The sequence below is a fragment of the Prinia subflava genome, chromosome Z, assembly GCF_021018805.1.
Source record: "Prinia subflava isolate CZ2003 ecotype Zambia chromosome Z, Cam_Psub_1.2, whole genome shotgun sequence".
NCBI lineage: Eukaryota > Metazoa > Chordata > Aves > Passeriformes > Cisticolidae > Prinia > Prinia subflava.
This window is the reverse complement of record NC_086283.1, coordinates 96944209-96963169: the sequence shown is the minus strand read 5'-3', so window position 1 is coordinate 96963169 and position 18961 is coordinate 96944209.

The following is an 18961-nucleotide window of genomic DNA, read 5'->3' as shown; positions in this document are numbered from 1 at the left end:
ATTTACCTGTCAACTGTCCCCGTGAAGAAAGGTGTTGGGAAGATGAGTATCCAGATTCTGATTGCCTAGGGATTAAGTTATAGGAGATTGAATGAGGGCTCAAGACTAGATCTTATTATGTCCCTTTGTACAGGGCTCTAGGTGCAGGCATGTCCCAGGGAGTGATGGGGAAATCATGCATCAGCAAAGGCAACCTGCAGGAAACATCAGGAGCTCAATCCTCTGCCTTTTTAATTTCCCTTCTGCAGTTCAAGACCACCTTGCAGGATGGATAGGAGCTGTTGGAGCCCTAGTCAGGCAGCAGAGCAGAGGACCAAGTGGATGAGAATGATGTGTCTTGTGAGAGCTGGCAGCAATACCTCTGTATTTTCCAAATAGTATTTGTCTTCAGTTTTCTTCTATTACACTGGGGACTGACTGCAGCTGGCCTCCATGTCTGAGTGGTTAATAAAGTTGATTTACACTGTTTATTTCTGTCAGGAGTCCATCAAGCATACTTTATTTTGCCTCTGGTAAGTCCCCAATTTGTTACTCTATAGTCTGCTTCCCCAGACACATCGATTCCATAAAAAGAAAAACATCATTACAACATATTGCCAAACTAGTCATTCACAAAGGAAAGAAGTGCATTTATTCTTAGCACATACTAACAGTTAACTCTGCTTATGCTGGCACTCCCTTTTCCTTGGTAAAATATATGTGAAAAAAATGTGTAATGTGCAAGTCATGTGGATTACAGTGATTCTGACTTAAAAGTTGGTGTGTGGGGTAGCTGTAGCTTGGTTTGCTAATTTTTTTAAAACAAAAATTATGTTAGGGAGGCAAAAAGTCTTCCTTCCCTTCTTTATGAAGTCTTTTCACCTTTAGGTGAGATTTCTCATGGAAGGGTTTATTTATTCTGTTAGCTCTGCTGTAGGTTTTTGCTGATGGTTCTTCCATGTGCTGTGCTCCCACCCTCCAGGAAGAGTGAGAGAAACATCTCCCAAAGAGAAAGAGGGGAGAAGAGTTACCTCTGGCACCTGCAAAGCTGGGAATTACGATACCCAAGACATCCAGCAGCAACAGGAGAGAAGAAACTCTGCCATCTCCCCACACCCAGCAGCTCCTGGGAATTAGGATCTGAGTTTTTTAAAGACAAACTGTCATTGCATCACATATACTGAAAAACAAATTGCAGGGAAGCTGGGCTATGAATTGATTCTCATTGATTAAATTCTCATCTCAGTTTGCTGGAATAGTGTGGAAGATCCGAAGGATCCTGTTGCATGACAGGTCTACATAAATCCAGGGATTTATGTCAGTGCTTTATGGAGCACCTTGAGAGTATCCAGTTTTTGTCTCTATTTGAATATAAAACTGTGGTCTATTTTCAAATAAAATATTAGTTAAAACCTAATTTAAGACTCAGAATCAGTAGGCTAAGGCTCCCCAGAATCTTCCCAGTGTCCAGAGTCATGATTTTGGCAAATAAGATTATAAATGGAATAAGGAGATACTAAAGAAAATGTTAACTTAGCTCTCAGAAAATTAGATTTGTCCAGATAATCTAAATGACCTACATGAAAAGTTTGCTAAATGTTTAAGATACTTGTAAGGGAGTGCAGGACAGCTCACTGAAAGTATCCCTTTCCACTTACACCCAGCTGCCTTGCCCAGGCACGGCTAAACAACCAAAATAAAACCACACACGCCTGAAGCCTGCAATAAAGAATGCCCAAGAGACCTTCAAGTGAGCTCTGATGTGAAGCAGATGCACACACCACCTCAAAGCTCCACCACTGGAGGTCCAGGGGAATACAGCCTCAGGAGATGGAGCAAAGCTGTGCATTCCTGCAATGTTTCATGTTGAGCACAGCAAGGTCCAGGTGAAAATCTGAGCCGTATTTTTTCACACCAAAGTTGCATTTGTTGCTTTTGTTTTTGAGGATAGCTTGCTACCTTTTGTGTAGGCTGGAAGATACAGACAGGTATCAATACCAGCAGGACTTTGTCAGAGCTTGATCCCGTTCCTGCCCCCTTCATGTGGTGATGGATACCTTCCACCCATCCTTATATTGCACCGTGCAATTTTCTTGTGCTGGGATGCCAACAAACAAGCTTGACAATGTTGAAGCTGCTGAAGGATTTCCCACCATACTGATCAACACGATACAGCCCTGTTTTGTTGTCCATGGTAGAATTAATGTGCTCTCTAGACTGCAGGTTTCTCAAAGACTCAGTGCTTCTGCTTTTGTATGGCTTCTTGCACAATGGAGTCCTGGGCTGCTTTTTTATTTCAGATGGTGTGTTACTGCAAAAAGTGTGGATATTCTGTTATTACACAGAATGAATAGTAAGAGTGGTGAATAGATTCAAATGAAAAATACCTGAAAGCAAAATGAAAATTGTATTCTAAGAAGCTGGAGGGGCACAAGCTAACATGGTGGGATTGACTAAATGTAACCAGTAGGGGATGATTAGATTGTATTTTTAGCAAGGCACATTTGCCATAGAAGTTTTAAGGATAGTTCACTACCTTTGTGGGAGGTTGAAAATAATGATATATATCAATACTAGCAAGACTTTGTGGAAAAAAAAAGGGTTTTTTTATTCTTCATGGGAAAAATGTTGATTCCACTACAATTAAAAAAAACCAGAATGCTTGAACGTTTAGGGTTCTAAAAAGATACAGAATAAAGACAGCAATGTTGCCATCAATTTCTCACAGATTCAGAAGTTCTGGAATTTACCCAGCTTCTCAAGAAAATGACAGCCTCAAATGAACTATGGGTACTTGCTTATTTTAAAAAGGTAGACTTGGAAGAGTTACATCAGCAGTTGGTCTGAAACAATTAGCTAAACACCAGTTACTGAAAGTCAGGAAATCCATATATATTTTTTACTTATTTCTGTGTCTGGTGGTGGTGAAACAATTAGTGAAGGCAAAGGTTGGTCTTGTTCTGGAAAAAAATTACTTGCTGCATTAATTTTGCTCTGGCTTTGTGTGAAAAAGAGCATTCTTTATTGTGTATTGTGTTTCTGTGGTTTGACTTCTGTTGCAAGTAGAACTTTTTGCAGTCTTGGAAAGTTCAGTTAAGTCTGAAGTGAAAGTCACTTCAGAACACCTCTAATTTGCATGATTGCTCACTAACTGATCACCAAAGGACTTCTTGTTCTGGGAGCTTCACAGAAGGTAGATTCTCCAACTCAAATTGGCTTTTCCTGCATTAGTTGATTAATGAATTAGAATCAAACAAAGAGAACTTCGTTGCATTGTGGAGAGAGGTTCTGTGAACAGGAAAAGGATTGAGAAAAGGGATTTCCACAGACAAGCAACAAAGGTGAAGGGCAGAATATGTATGAAATGAGTGCCTATGTGAGAAGTCCATGATTGAAAAATGGAGAGGGAAAATGAGATGGTCTATTGAGGAGAGTAAACCAAATTTTTGATGTGCACATATCAAAACTTGACTAGGAAAGCCACCTTGATTTCCCCCTTTTAATTTTTCTAAACTACTCAACATTGAATATTGCCATTTAAAAAACCTGTGAAAATTTGGCTGACCGACAAAGATATGCTGAAAGATATTTGTCAGAGCCAGTGCTATTTCTGGCTAATAGTTCTGCAAAAGTCCACCATTTAACCAATCCAAATTTCAAATCTGTCTCCAAAAGGCCACTTTAGCATTACAAAATTGGAGATCTGAATAGGTTATGACTTTTAACGTGATGTCATCTATGCATATAGAGCAGTGCAGATAAATGCTTACATGAAATTTTGTATCTAATGAATAGTCTCAAAAAGTAGAGGAGAAGAGAGAAGTAGACTTTATGAATCATTTTAGAAAAAATAATTCTGGATATCTCAGAGAAAGAGAGATTAAAAATAGGTGATATTGAATAGAAATGCTGCCACTCATGTTCTCTTCACAAACCTTTCAGGAAGATTTGCAAATCAGAGCCTAGGAATCTGAAATTTGGAACACTTACAATCTGTATCTACTTCTGACAATCCTGGCCAAAGTGTTTTCTTAAAAGTGAATTATCTTCATCAATACAAGAAGTACTTGGTATTTTACTATTTGTTTGAAACATTTTTGACAAAGCCACAGTATTCTAAGTAGTTACTGTAGTTTTTGGCCTTGCAGAGGAGCAAATCTTCTCACTCCCAACTCAAGAATTTCATAATATGGAAGAAAAATTTTCTATCGTCTTCCCCAGGACCCCTCTGCTTTATATTGCTCAAATTTCTAGGCTATTTTTTCAGCAATATTTATTTTTTTTTAAAGAATGGACCTGTCTGCAAATCGAAAAGGAAAGAATAAACTGCTTGTATGATAAGATTCTGCAGGATTGTACCACACCTAATCCATATGGTATGGGCTCCAAGGCAGTGCTGTGATCTGATGTGATCATCCCTGTGTTTGCATGAAATTCTGGCAAGTTGAAAGTATATGAACTACAAATGCAGAGAACACAATTTCACAGCACTGATGAGGAGGCTGGTGAAATTTTAAAACCCTCAGTCAAAAATAAACGAGAGATAAGCTACCTCTTTCTGTGTTGAGCCCTCATTAGAGGCTTCATCCAAGTTTCAGGGAGAAGCACCTTTAACTTGATTATCTTTCTTTGTTGAGATAAATCTGGACATTAGTATTTCTCCATTTACTACTAAGTTGCATCATACAAGTGTTAAAATGCTACTTTATCAGTCCAGACTTTTGGACATAAAGACAGACACACAATCTGCATGGAAAGCATCACCACTGATCAGTGGGAAACAAATTCTCTATGGTTTATCTCATGTCTCTGTATTCTGCAGCAATATCAGACCTACACATGCAAATATATAATTTTTATGGAGAGACAAGTGAGAGGACTAGTTAGCCTGTGTCTAGTAAAGATTGGTCAGTAGTGACCACTGGTCAAACTATTGCTGGGATTTTTGCAGGTTTTTGAAAACTTCTTTCATCTTTTTACAGGAAGGCAAGACCTGTGCTGCACTGATCATCCACAGTCCATCTGTTCAAAGCACAAGGAAACAAAGGGCATAAGACCCAGATGGATTAAATCAAAGAAAGCCAAACATGAAAGAAGGGACATTTCTGAAATTTGCTTACCTTCCTTACTCAATACACTTCACTTTGGAACTCAATACATTTTGCTGTATGTGTTTGCTAGGGGAAACATACAGCTGAATGAGTAGGGAGGTTTGTATACATACTACTCTGTTTTATTCACTTATTACATTTCTTCATCTTGTTTCTTTCAAAATCAGTTGACTTATGCCTTTACCAAAAAGATGGCAACTAATCTATGTGGTTCACAGATTGAAAGTAAGAATTAAAGACAACATTGTGATTTTCAGGGCACACATTTTCCTGGTACTCTCTGGGAAATATTTGGTTTAAGCTGGGAGAATAGACTTGTCTTTGAAAAACAACTGTGAGAAGGGTTAACTTAGGAGGGATTTTATTTTAAAAAATAAGGAGGAAATATACATTCAAAGAAAAATATTAAGTATAAAATCAAGATGATGAAAACAGGTTGAAACAAGAAGCTGCCAATAGCTGCAACACTGATGTCTAGATTTGACAACTATTGAGATATGAGGAAACATGTTTACACTTTAGAGCCAGAAAGTAGACTACCTGGTTCCTTCTGAAGCTAATATCTAAATATTTATGAAGACATCAAGGGTCTGTGAAAATATAATATATAATATAATAAGATAATGGAACGCATTTGGGTGGTTTTGGCGAAAAGATTGTTCATTAATGTTATTGATGTACACCAGAAGACATCTGATGTGAGGTTCATAATTGAAATGTTACAAACACTTCAGCATATGGATCCTTCACATTCACTTAATTGCCAGTTTAGTAATAATTTTATGTAATGAGGAATTATTAATAATACGTGAAATACTAAATTGACGTAATCACCAAAAAAAAGTAATATGACATCCACTGTGCAAAGGATGTTATAATTCCAGGTGTCTTCATTGTATTTTAAACAAGTAATATACCTGGTCAAATTCATCTTTCAAAACTATTGACTCTATGAAGTAGTACTAATTTTTTTTATAATTGTCTTTAAAGGTAAGACTATTAATCAGATTTTTTCTTCCTCATCCTTAATATTCCTTATTAACATGCAGTTATGACAAAAAAAATTGATAAATGATCATTAACAAACTGCCTTACAGTTTTGTGGCACAAGTGCTGCTGTGAAATAAATCTCTATACGTTGAGTTTTTGATTACACAGGTAGGTACCAACACCCTGTTCAGATGGGTGAGAAAAAGGTGACCAAATTTGTCTCTTTTGCCAGTTGCAGCTTAATCATTGTGGAAGATTGTGATACTGGGACAAGAGATCTTTTATCTCCAGCACACCAATAAAAATCTTCCCTAAGTTTGCAATTACTGAAAGTCAATAGCCTATTGGTATGAGAAATGTACTCTTCAAGGACAAATGTCCACAACACAGTTATCACCTGCACTGCCACACAGAACAGATTGAGCAGGCACGGAGAATGTCAGGCGCCTCCCCAGGTAATCCTCGCCGCGGCAGGGCCGGCGCGCGCTGATGTGGGGACCAGTCAAGTGTGCAAGGCCGCTCGTTCTCTGGGAGCCCTGTCTGGTCTATGACTTCATTTTCCTGAGTCATTATTCTGACACATCTCATGGGCAACATCTTCAGTGAGAGAAAAGAGCCAATATGAGTTTTACTTAAACTGGTATAAATCAAGAGAAACCCGGCTGAAGCCAATGGCTTCGCGCAAAAAAATCGTAAAAGCGGGAGGTAAGAGGAAGCTGCTAATGAACAACAGAACAAAAAGCGAAGTCTTCAATTTCAGTTTACTTCACTTCAGTTTTAAGTGGGAAAAAAGGGAACTAAAGTTCTCTGGTTGACCTGATCTGGGAGCAGGAATTGTGAGACTTAAACTTTGATGTATAAAATTCATTGTGTGCACTTGTCCAACCAAATAAAATTCTGTAAATTCTGTAAACCAGAATTACTACAAATGTCTTTAGCTCTTCTGCTCCTTTTTCATAAAGCTTGTATCAGTGACAAACTCTAGTTTAAATTGAAAGGGTAAAGATCTGTATATCTACTGGGAGAAGGCATTTTCCAAACTTCGTTTAAAGAAACTAGATGACAAAGAGGAAAATGTAAATTGAAGGTCAATTTTATTTCAATTTTAGGTGGACATTGCTTTCAAAAGTTAAGAAGATTTAGCTAAAGGAGATCTTACTTTGTGCCTAAGGAATGCTCCATTCCAGATTTTACTCAGACCAGTGAGTCTTCACAAGGCAACAGTTGTATGCAGAAAGATTCAGGACTGGAGTTTATTCATTACTTCATGCTTCCTTGAACAATTTTTAAAATAAAATCTTACAATAAAATATGAGTTTTAGTACTTCCAGTGCCTTGTAAAATACTGAATTATGGGATCTGAGCAGTTCCTTTCTGATTTTCTCCCTGGAAGAATCTATATAGTGTAAACTATATTCAACAGCAAATACAACACAGCACTTAGAGAGATCATGCATGTATGCTTCTTAAGGGAGATCAAATGAATTATTTTTACATCCCACTATAACAAAGTAAGGAATTTTTCGGGCTATGTAAAAAGTCTGTGCTCTTTGGGTGATATAATTTCAATGCTCGTACATATGCTGTGATTTGATGAATTGCAATAATTACTATGTGCATTGTACTCTTCCCTTCTTGTTTTCACATTTGCAGATTTTTCTCTGTGAGGCTTACTAATGGTTTGTGTTTTAACCAATTTAATACCTCTTTTCTTAAAGCATTTAGAAGCATTTGTTTATATAAAGAAATTGCTGTTGAACAGGCAAAAAGGATCTATTTTAATATGTTAGAAATCAGCAAAATAGTATTGCAGAAAAACAAAGCATTACATATTGTGAGAAATGATACAACAGAGTATCTTATTTCATATAAAATGTATTAAGCAATGACAATCATTTTAGGCAAATGTTTATTTTTTATTTGATCGCTAAGCAAGAGAGAGTTCCATTCATCTTCATTTTTGCATTTTTAAGTCCATATAATTTAGTTCACACTCGAGAATGAAGCTGAATGTTAATAATTTTCCTTTGTGTATTGTGAAAGTGAAAGGCAAAATATTGCTGTCTTTTTTGTTTGCTGGTTTGTGGGGTTTTTTGTTTTGTTTTGCTTCTGCTGCTGGCTTTGTGTATAGTAAAGGAAGCATGATGTCCAAGAAGGTATCTTGTCATCTACAACAAAAGCAGCAGCAGGAGATGGCTATAATATTCATTTTCCCTTCATGAAAGAAGAGAGGAAAACTCAGATAGTTTAAAAGGAGGAGTGAAAGGAGTGAAAGTGTAAAAGGAGGCAGTCAAATTGGAAAGGGGGAATTCTGAAAACTCTTTTTCAGATGTGGTTTGATTCCTGGTAGACTAGAATTACAACTAATATTACTTATTTTGTGTCACACTTTTCCTTTCTAAATTCTCTGTCCTTCGCTGTAAGATTTGTATTCTAATTGAAATCACAGAAGGATACTCTTTCTTGTATTAAATAGTCAATTGAACTCTGAGGAGTGCCACTGAAATAAAACACCAACCCATACCAATTTATGAAATGGCAATCCAGCAAATTTCATGCCACCTTTTTTAATCTTAAATAGAATTGTTTAGAATATAGTAATAGACTGCATGAGGTAAAAAATAGGCACATTGACAAACATAGTTAAATGCTGTGCATTGCACCCAGATCATCAAGAAAAACATTTCTAAGATGACACAAGTGGGAGAGTAGGCACAATTTTCTAAAAGTGTGACCTGTAACAAGTATAGTAGGACATATATACAGTAGCAAGAATTAGTGATCCAGTCCTGAGATTACCAAGCAATCTCAAACATTTAAGTTCATGGGAAACCTCGGTGCTTGAACCTCTATGAAGCATGCCGTAGACAACAAGTTAAGAATTTAATCTCATAAGAAACCAGAAACAATGGATATTGGCTTTACAGAAATGACAACATTACTGTGAGGTTTTTCACATTAGAGGGTGAATATCTGCTGAAAATTATCTGCAGATACTACCTTCATTTCTCTTTCTAAGCTGTCCACAAAGAGATAGCAACACTGTAAAATTCTCAGCAGTACTTCTTATTCAAAATTAGTCACACGCTTCTCCAGTGAATTTTCTCTTCAAAATCTGCTTTTGGTGAATATTTGAGCTAGCATTCACTTTTTCATGAGTTATTCATACTAATAAAGCTTGAGCACTCAAGTGTTCCTGGAAAGCTAACATGAAAGCATTGCAAACATGGTCTAATTGAAATCCACTTTCCACTTCGAGCAAATATTCACAGAACATTTTTCCTACTATTTACTTCGCTTTAGTTGACATTATGGGCTAAAATCTCACTGATGTGCACTAAAGAAAGACGTCAGAGCAGAACCCTCTTCAATAATGCAGGTGCAATATTCCTGGAAGAGGCAGGCCTCTTGAACAGGCATAGCATGATTTAACCTGCTCTGTACTTTCATTCAGAGGACAGCCTTAAAGGAGACTGTTCAACATCTAAGTGAACTCTCTTTGTTGTTTCAACCACACATCAAAATATAAGAACCCATGTTTTACCTCTCTCCAAGCTCCCCTTCAGTATTAATCTATAAAGTTATTCATCTAGCCTCTTTCATAATTACCAGTGATCAACTCACTGCTGGTGTTAGGATAAGCTTCTTCAGAACACGTATTTGTGGCTGACATGAGAGGACAAAATACAAGGAGTGACCAGTGGTGTAACTTGTTTTACATTTACAGAAGATAGATGATAGATAGATAGATAGATAGATAGATAGATAGATAGATAGATAGATAGATAGATAGATAGATAGATAGACAGACAGACGGATGGATGGATGAAGCTGAATTGTCTTGCTCTACAGAAATATCCAAAAATCTGCAGTCCAATCCATCCAACCCTCCTGTATAGACATGTTTCAGTGCATTAGGAACCTCATCCTTTCTAGGAGAGTCCCTAATGGATGTGCCTCAGAAAAGTGCTGGTGTTAGGGAGAAAAATTCAGATCCTATTGTCCCAAGAGTCCACAGAATCCACAGGGACAGCAGGATGCTATCAAATTTTGTGTCTCAAAGTGTCCACAGTCCTGCTATCAAAATATCCTATTATCTCCAGAGTGTCCACACTCCTGCTATCAAACTCCCTTGAAAAATTATCTTCTTTGTATCCTCCTTGAGATGTACTAGTCTAGTGAGAATCACTCATTCATGCTGGCAATTCTCTGCTACTTTGATTGCCTTTTAAGCTCGTCTTCTCTTATTTACTCATTCATTACAGACCGTTAAGTGAAGCACTGAAAGGGATAGGAGATATTACATCTCCCACAGAACTCTCAGAGGATGAAAACTTGAAGAAAGTTTGATAGAAGTTGTGTTTACATTTCTCACTGTGAAGGCTTCATTGCTAATGTCACAAAACCTATCAACAGTTTTGGGGGGATTTTGTTGTAAACCTAGAGAACACCACCTTTCCATAGCTTTGTGCATGGCCCCTCTGGGTCACAGCTCAGCCATTTAGATGAGTGTTCTTATGTCTGCCCAGATTTGTACTACACACAAGTTGAAGCCACTGGCTGACAGGAAGCAAATAAAAGGTATTTTCCCCATAATCCTCTATATAGTACACAACTTTTATGTACAAAACAGATAATTGTAATATATGCAATTCTCCCTTAGGATTGCACAAAGCTGTAACTACCAAAACTTTTTTTATTGGTACATATATCCTGTCACTCCAACTATATCCACTGACTACATGCAGATAATAAAAATATGTGTACTGCAATAGTTCTTAAAATATGATGTATCTCATTGCAATAAATTTTCTTCAACACAGGTGCAAGACATGAAGTCAGCTCTCTCCTGAGGTGTGGTTTTTTTTTTCTTTTGGGTTCTAAGTACTCAGTCATTAAAAAATAATTTCCTACACACTAAATAGTGTCATCCAGTCATTTTCATATAGTTAAATAAAGCACTATAGCTTGGATTTTAGGTCCAATGGCCACACCATGAGAATACAATTCATTCACTAATTAAATGCCCACTGCCCCCATCACTAGTGCCTGCCAGCTCCAAATTTATATTGCAAAGAACTTCCATTTTATATGATGCATAGAAAAGAAGAAAAAGAAGGGGGAAAAAAAGACCAAGCCTATTAATATGTAAAAAATTATCTCTTTAAGGTCAGAAGAACCTCAAAAAGAGTCACTAGAAATGGAAAGGAGACTCTTAGGTTCATAATAATATAGTAATGATATAAATAATAGTTCCGACTTTCTCTATGTATTACAAATAGATAGTTGACATGCTTTTGTTGCTACTCTGTAGCTACTGGTTTATTGCCCTATTGGATGGGGGCAGAAAGGCATGTCAGTTTTATGTGGCTTATTGTCAAAGTTCATAAAGTTAGATTAGGCTGAGTTCTTGTTATGCTTGCTCCTCCCTTGCAGCAGAACTACATACAATTTTTCCTGGACATAAGTGTGAAAATTATTATGAATATTAAAGGCTGGTTCAGTTTCAGCTTCCCTTCATCTCTACTATCTCTACATATTCACACACACACCTTATTTAGTTACCTTTTAGAGGTTATTTTTATATTTTTAATTGTTCAGTAGATTTAGGATATGTAACAATGGAAAACTGTGCAATACATTAAATACTTATGGGTATATTGTGCCTTCTGTTATAATATAAAATCCATCTATTCTGGTTGATGGGTTTTAACCTCACACAGAATACTTTAAACTCCATTTGGACTTGTGCCTACAATCACCTTAGCAAAGTCTCTTAAGTAACTGCGCACAGCCTAATTAGTATGCATTATCAATTAACAAACTTAATAGCCGGCAGATTGATTAGATCCTCTGTTGCAGGGGCAGAGCTGAAGCGAAACAGAATGAAAAATCATTGCACGCATACACTGCTGCTTTGTTATTTTCTCAGATCCCCTCCTCCTCCTCCACATTCCTTTAATTAATGCATACATATGGTTCTGAATATCTTGTAAACTGAAGCTTGCTCTAACTCTTTAATAAAACTCACTCGTAGATGAGAGAGCCATAGTCCATGCCTTATTTATTTCTGGCTGAAAACATAAACCATTTGTTTTCACTCAGATCTTTCCTCTCTAAATGGTGCAAATTTTAGAGATCTGCTGCTTCCAAGGTGCTTGTTTTCACAGTGAATGATAGAGAAAAACAGGTAAGTTGGAGTTGTGTACATCACTTCAAATAACCATTAGCTGAGAAGGTGGTTCAGGCATCATGCTGATGATATGCTGACACATACCACAAGGTGGATGCCATAATTACTGTTATTAAAAAAAAAAAAAAAAAAAGGCATAGCACAAAACAAGGCATGTAATTTTATAAATTCTGCTATATTGGTGAACTGGAAAATAAGAATACAGGAAGAAAAGCCTTTCTATTTTGAAACTAAGAATTATACTAAAAAAAATTCACTGTCAATTTTAGATAAAATGCTGGTATTAGACAGGATTATCATCAAAGGATGCAAATCCTCAAGGACTACTGAAAACAACACTGAAGACTATCAGTTGCTGCCTTGCAGTGGTGGCAAGCTCTATCCTTGGGCAAATCAGCCTTTGCACACCAAGAAAGAAAAAGAAAGTGGTGCTTACTAGAGTGGTGTGAACACTAGCAGGAATTTTCAGAGTTAACAGCTATTTAGCATTTATATAGCATTTACATATGCAAATCATTGAAGAAATATTAGCTAATTAATCCACAAAACGTAGTTGTTGGGCAGGTCATGTAAAAGTATCTGTGATGGTTGATACTGATAAGTCCAATAAAGGTGCAAGACTACTTCCCCGAAGGCTACTTCAACACAAGCTGTTGTCAAGACCTAAATCAGTGCTCGAGGCTCCCTAATTCCCACATCTGCAGCCTTCAGTGAGGTTATGCTACCACAATTGTTATAATTTTCTTAGACACACAGTCACAAACCCAATGGCTGAGGCTGGAACGACCTCTGGATCATCTGGTCCAAGCCTCTTACTCAGGTGATAGCAGTGACCTGAAAGTAAGAATTCGTAAGGAATGGCTGCTCCTCTGAGTCCTCTGAGGGGTCATATCTGAAGAATCTGATGGCTATAGCCTCATCTTGATACAAAGGTACTGACAGACTGAATTCTCTACCTGAGAAAAGAGCAGCGGTTCAGGGTGCCAAATTATTTTTCTTTCCCAAGTGAGAAGTTAAGTACGCTAATAGAAATATAAAATACTCTGCAGCACCTTGCAAAAAGAAGAGTGACACTTATCACTGGATTGAGGCATTCTGTGTCAAAAAAGCCCAGAAATTTGCAGACCCTCCTGAGTTCAGGACTCTCTCCACAAGGGGAGATAATTCCTCTGTCTTGATGGCACTTGAGAATTCCCACTACTCCAGTGTCCCACTGCAAGCCATTCAAAGACTTTCTATGCGTGCCTTTTACTCTGATGCCGCTGATTTCCCTAGCACACCATTTTTTTTCTTTGCAAGCATGTTCTCCTAAATAAGAGTATAAGGCATGTGGAAGCAGTATGCTCTGTACTGTCTTTGTAGTCCACTACTATGCCTTAATATGGCTTTTTTTCCCCATCCTCAAAAAGGCAAACACAAAGAGTTAGGAACTATTTTTACTGTGAGGTGCAAAAAATATGTGTGATTTAAATAAAACCAGCTTAAGTGAAGTTAGAGACTATCTTCCTCTCAGATCCTACTGATGTCACTTGGGTTTTACACAAAGCATCACACAGTCTTACCCATTGTCTTCTCAAACACAAATAATTCAAAGTATTTCCACTGCTATGCAGATTTTTTCCCTTTGTTCATTTTTTTTACATATATAAACTTATCTGCTACTGGTGAAATGAAAGTGATTTTCAAAAGCAAAATCCATACAAGAATATTGCTGTGTGTTTTGATTTAAAGAATTAGACAAATCACAGAGATTCAGAAATGTAATTAAAATATTTCCCATCAAAAATCAGCTTCTTTGGAGTATAAAGGAATCTGAAATACTGATAGAAGAAACAATAATGACTAAAATATCAAAGGTATAACTTCCAGCTGAAAAAGGCTTCCCTTATTAAAAAAAAATTCTTTAAGAAAAAAGAAGACTGGAATTCCTTTGAGTCTAGGTAAGGATGGAGCATTAATTAGCTGCCAGAAAATGGTCTCTTAACACTGCAGTAAGAAATATGCCTCTAATTCTCATTATGTGACCCAAGAGAGGGGCATTAGGTCTGTAACCAGTGAAACTAAAATGTGAAAACTTTTTTTTTTAATGATTGGACTACTCAGAGAGCAAGAGGTGAATAATCACCTGCTATCAAAGTATTCACTTCTCTGGGTTAGCAGTGGCTTCATACAGGCCCTTTTTCCTCACCTAAACCTGATCATGCTCTGTTTAAGACAAATCACTTTATACAGTATACAGTTTCTGAAAAAGTAAAGAGATCATAAAAAATAAAAGAAAGGAGCTAATATGGAAAAGTCAAAAGTCAATGCAGCAAGTTTCTATTATTTCTGTGAGGATTGTTAAAGTTGTTTTACAGTTCTACAGCCATTCTACAGCACCCTGTGGTTCATGTTATAGGTGTAATATTCAGCGTGTATCCTTTACTTTCCATGTAACAGAGGCCCTCTGTGTCTCTGCATGATGCAAAAGACTCTTATTTTAAGTTAATATTGTTCTTCTTCAACACAGCTCTAACACAAACAGTTCCAAAATAATTAATGTCCCAAGAATTGTATATACATGAAGGTGCTTCCTTTTTGCCAGGAATCATCTTTCAAATATTTAATAAATACGTGTGATTTTTGTTGTCCTATGCTGTATATTACCCTTTCCTACATTACTTTTGACAGCTCTCTGGAACAGAGTACAGTATTCCAGTATTCTATCCCATGCTGGAGGCATGAACTTCCACCCACTTCAAATTCAGTATCCTGTTTTTTGACCTGATTGTTCTGCATGCTCCGTATCTCCTTTGTGCCTCCACATCCTACTTTCAACTACTTTTACTGTGACGTTACTGTTCATATTTCTAGTTCATATCTTCTTATATTTTCAGGGATTTATAATGCAAAAGAAGCAACAGGACATCCTTTAATGTGGACATACTAAACTTGACAAGATAAACAACAACATACTCTTACATATTGGAGAGAAGATACATAGCATATTGCAAAACAATTTATCTACATTTTGAAGACACTTTGCTACATTTGTATTAGTTTATCTACAATGTTTAAAAAATCGCAGCTGGATTACTCATCTGCCATAGCCCTAATGATATTAGTATTTTAAGTGCAATTTTTCAAAGTGTCTAGTAATTCTGGCTACTTAACATTTGGAAGGAGCCCAAATTTAAAAGAGTAGATGTTCAGCACTTTCTAAAAATTAGTCCATTTTATATGTCAAATGGAATTATTCCTGCATTTCTTGTGCAGCATTTGCTCTACCTCTTATACCAGCACATAGACCTAGAGGAGAAAGTGGAAGAGATGACGGAACAGAGAAAACCAGAAAAACTCACCAGACAAAGTTGGACTAACCTCACAGTTGGCTTCTTATTTGTTTCTATTCTATTGTAATATGTGTTTCACCTGCTCTGGAAACAACCAGCAACTTCAGACAGTCCAGGCAGACTGGCCACATGAGATTTTTTAATGTTAAAGGGCTCTATTGGGCAGCTGCAATGACATTCAAGGATTAACCTTCTCTTAAAGTGTCTATCTCCAAAACTGAAGAGACATCATAAACTTGTTTTCAATGCTATGCTAAAACAAGACCAATTGAAAGAAACCCTACCAGACCTTTATTTAAATTGCAGTTCAGACATGTTCATATCAACTGACAGAGGTTCCTGCTGCTCTTTCAACACTCACCCACAACAGGAGCACAAGAATTTCAAGTAGTTAACTGAGCAGAGGTAATTCAGAAGATGGCACAAGAAATGCCATTTTCTCTTCGTCTTCCCCAAGACCACAAACTGAATTCAACTAGAACGGGGCTCAAATATTTTCCATGTGGCTTTCACTTTTCAGACGTTTGAGAAGCACTCACTTGAGACCTCTCCCCTGATATGGCATTTGGGTAAGGTTGCATCAACAGGAATCTGTTTCCAGTAGCTGGTCTCAGGTAAGTGAGCCTTATAAAGGGTAAATCTTCTCAGGACCCAGAGCCCACAGAAGAGATCTCAGCTGTCTTGCCGTCTTGGAGGAACTCGTATCTGTGACAGCTGTATTTTTGGACATCTCACCCCCACCACAGCATCCCATGATTAGGCTTTAGGAAAAAGATGCAAAAAGAAACTTAAAGCTGCAATATGTCTAATTCTGACTGCTCAGGAGACTGTTGGGCACATTTATGCAGATGTTCTACATTCTTGCTAGTATTGTGGTTTGGAAGAAAACAGCATTTCAGAACTTCCTTTACATCAAAAGCATGTTCAGGCCATATGATCATGACTGAAAAGTCTACAATAAAAAGTTCCTCTGTAAATTCTGCAGATCTGTCTCCTTTATAGGAATACATTATGATAGACATTAATTACAAGATTACATACTTATTTCTACAGCAACCAGGTCTCATTCAGTGTTCATTATTTCTTTTATTCTCACAATTCAGTGTGTGACTTTATTATTTAGTATACACCCTTCAAATACAGGACTGAATACACTATTATTAAATCTCTTCTGAGTTTCTTATACAATACTCCTGTAATATTTTCTTTGGGATTTACAAACACAGATTAATTTATCTTCACAAGATCTCTGTGAAATGAGGAAGGATTCTGGCTTGCAAGTTATAGATAAGGATTTATGCCAATGCAGTTGAAAACAAGACCTAAGGTAGTTTTCAATACCCAATTTTTTAAAACTGGGGACCTAATTCTTCAGAGTAAAGAATATATCAAAATATATCTGTTCATAAGAAAGCTCCCACTGAGCTTGGGTTCAGTCATCAAAACTGATTTTTGCTTTTAATCAAATGACCTTTTTTGCATACTCAGAAAGTGAGTATCATTCTTATAAAGCCCTGGGTCATATAAAGGGTTACATGACCTCAGTTTCACAGTATATGAGCTAGTGCTCTAGATGAACCTGAGACTATAGTCCTCATCCCTGTTTTTTTTTTCTCCTGTGATGCTGTGGATGGGTTAACTGGAGCCAGAACAACCTATTCCTTCATAATGCCCTCTATGATGTGGATCCCTACAGATAAATATGTTTAGTAGTAAAGCAATCGTAAAAAATGAAACAATTTCATACTGGAAAGACAAGCCCTTTCGGATATTTTTAGAGTATTTTGTGTGCTTGGTTTTATAAGAATGGTAATGTAATATTTATTTCACAATGTGTTTAGTTCCACTAGACATGACAGCAGCCTTGGCTAGCAGTTTTACTGCTGTAACATTTTTTCTTTCCCCAGAAAGATTCCGCTGTTCTGTTATTTTCCTCCTGTTTCATGCAAGTTCTTTGATGCAGAATATGCTTTGCTTCCTTTTAACTTAGTTGAATACGGAGCACACTTCTGAGTTGTGAATAATTCATACAAGGAATCCTTATTAAAGATTTTCTACCTGGTATCTGCAGAAGACACAGGAAATCACATCATCTATGACCTTGTGATAGAAGAACTGCTTTAAAAATTATTGGGTTATTCTGACCATAACCTAAATGCACTGACTTTTTCCCATAAGGAACCAGGAAATGCCACCCATTTAATTTTTTTAATATGGAGGTGCAATCAATAATCTTCTCTCTCTTTCTGTGGGAGACCCTTTATTCATGATTCCAAGCCTAACTAAATAATAGGTAGGCCAATGATTTATTTTTAATATGAAAATCTTCTTATCTATCGAATACTTTAGCCCCACAAATGTCAAGTCATTTATTCAATTGTTAAGGTGACTGCTCATTTTCCATATTTTCAATGGAATTATTTCCACTTCAGTGCTAAAATATACTAAGCTTGAAGTAAATCAATTCCCTCCTCGTGCTAAAAATTAGCATAGCACAAACTAATCAATGCTATCAAACACTAGTGCAAAAGCTGTGACAATAACCGTATCAGTGAGGAAGTAAATTGCTTATTATGCCAAAGTGGAAAAAAAGCCTCATCAGTCACAAACCATCTGATTCACAGAAATACAGTCTGTGGGTCTATTGTTCTTAGAACTGGGCAAGTTTGTTCCTCACGTTATTGAAAATACATCTCCTGTAATAATGCATGGTCCCTGCAACATTTCTCCGCAGCATCACCTTCCCCGTGCCCTAGTGCAAACGCTCAGGAATATGGAGCCTGCATTAGGTGGGACACAGCAAGCTGCAGTGCCCATTCTCTGTCACGCACCAGCTCCTGTTTGGTGGAACCCTTGCTGCAGCTCAGACAAGCTGGGGAGATGGCATTGCAGCTAGGGCTGACCCGGGAGAGCGGGACCTGGCGCTCACCTTTGTCTCCAGCTTCCCGCACGACCGAGTACAGCTGCTCTGTACCTCTGCTTCCCCATCTGCAGACAGGGGTAAATATGTCCCTGCTGACTGGTGGTGTTGTGAGGACAATATGACTAATATCTGCAAAGCATTCAGGTGCCTGGATGTAAGGGTGTAATAGAAAACCTGTGTAATAGTTCATTAAGGCAGGGCTGCTTCCACGCCTGTCTGACAAGACTGTCAGCAAGGATGGCAATTAGTGCCAGTGACTGGACCAAGACCACCAACTCGTTTCCTCTGGGCCCCCAAGCAGCCATCTGATGATAATAATTTTGGGTCTTTACCAGGCAGGGACAGACATGAACGGATGAGCTAGAAGGGAGAGGTTCTATGTTCCATTACTAATATCCTGAGCTATCCAGTCCTACTATAAAAATTCACTTTT